Below are 1,319 nucleotides of genomic sequence, written 5' to 3'. Positions count from 1 at the left end.
ATAGTTTAGTTCAATTGAATGTGTTATTTATAACAATACAGTTTTTTTTTCTTTTAAAAAACATAACTATTTATAATGCTCTCTAAATATAAAAAAAATAAATTACAGTGAAAGCAATGAAGATTTTGTAGGTTTTAAACCAAACTAAATAACAGTAAACCATTTTTTGATTTACGGTATTTTCTTATTTTGATGTTTAGAACAATATATACTAATTTTTAAAGTATCAAATTGAATTTTTCTTCAACAAAAATCTTTCAAATGCGAATGTAGCTATTTTTCCCCAAAATTTTGTCTTCAAAATAAGGGTGCATCTTATACACCGGTGCATCTTATATTCCAAAAAATACGATAAGCATTCATATGTAGACATACCAATAAAGCACGTATGAATTTCTGCACAATTGGACTGATGAAATGGGCACTGAGAAACTATAATATTCATATACTAGATAGATTATGGAAAGCAACAGGGAGGACTAGTATGCTTGGGACATATCAATCTTATTTCATCACTTTTTGCAATGAAAACTATGCATCAGGGTTATTGTTAAGATGCATGGTCATCAGATAGAACATGACTATATGGTGGCATGGACTAACAACGTGATGAGATTCCAAAATCTTTTTATTATAACTTATTCAACCTTCATTTATATTTTGTCTGTCTCATCCAACCAAAAAATATTGGCTTTGATTGGCATTAATTAATTAATGTCACTTTTTGTTAGATGAAAAAACCCATACAACTTGTATTTCCAAACAAAATGTATATTAAATGAAATAGTTTCCATTTTTATTGATGATGCTTTTCCATCCTACAATTAGGTTGTTAATGCCCTGATTAAAGAAATCACTTGACTTTAAAGCAAAAAACATGTCGATGTCCTCTTTAACACCTTCCATATTTGTGTACATTTTCCCATTAAGATAGTGTTAAAGGAATGAAAAAGACAGTAATCTGATGGTGCCATATCTGGAGAATATGGTGGGTGTGGGGAGAACTTCCCAATCCAACTCCATAATGTGTTGCATCAAATGTGCCACATGTAGATGTGTATTGTTGTGGAGAAGAAGAACACCTTTATGATTGACAAGTGAAGGGCATTTATGATGAAGGGCTTGATTTAAACATTCCAGTTGCTGGCTTATAGATCTCTGCATCAAAAGTTTGCTGTGGATTGGGGAGTTCGAAATGAATTAATCCTTTGATGTCCCACCAAATACAAAGCATCACTTTCTGCAGATGGAGTCCAGGTTTTTGGGTCAAAATTGGTTTTTGTCTATGACTAAGCTATTGTTTTTGGTGTTTAATATTC

The 1,319-nt window shown here is 31.4% G+C and overlaps 1 long non-coding RNA gene across 1 annotated transcript in view; it reads left to right on the top strand.

Annotated features, from left to right (window-relative positions):
* Positions 1-1,319, top strand: part of LOC111088043 — an 18,823-nt gene that overhangs the window by 2,305 nt on the left and 15,199 nt on the right. The window lies entirely within an intron of this gene.

The sequence above is a fragment of the Limulus polyphemus genome, unplaced genomic scaffold (assembly GCF_000517525.1).
Source record: "Limulus polyphemus unplaced genomic scaffold, Limulus_polyphemus-2.1.2 Scaffold3038, whole genome shotgun sequence".
Taxonomy (NCBI): Eukaryota; Metazoa; Arthropoda; class Merostomata; order Xiphosura; family Limulidae; genus Limulus; species Limulus polyphemus.
Note: the sequence above shows the minus strand (reverse complement) of the source record. Positions and strands in the feature narration are given on the sequence as shown.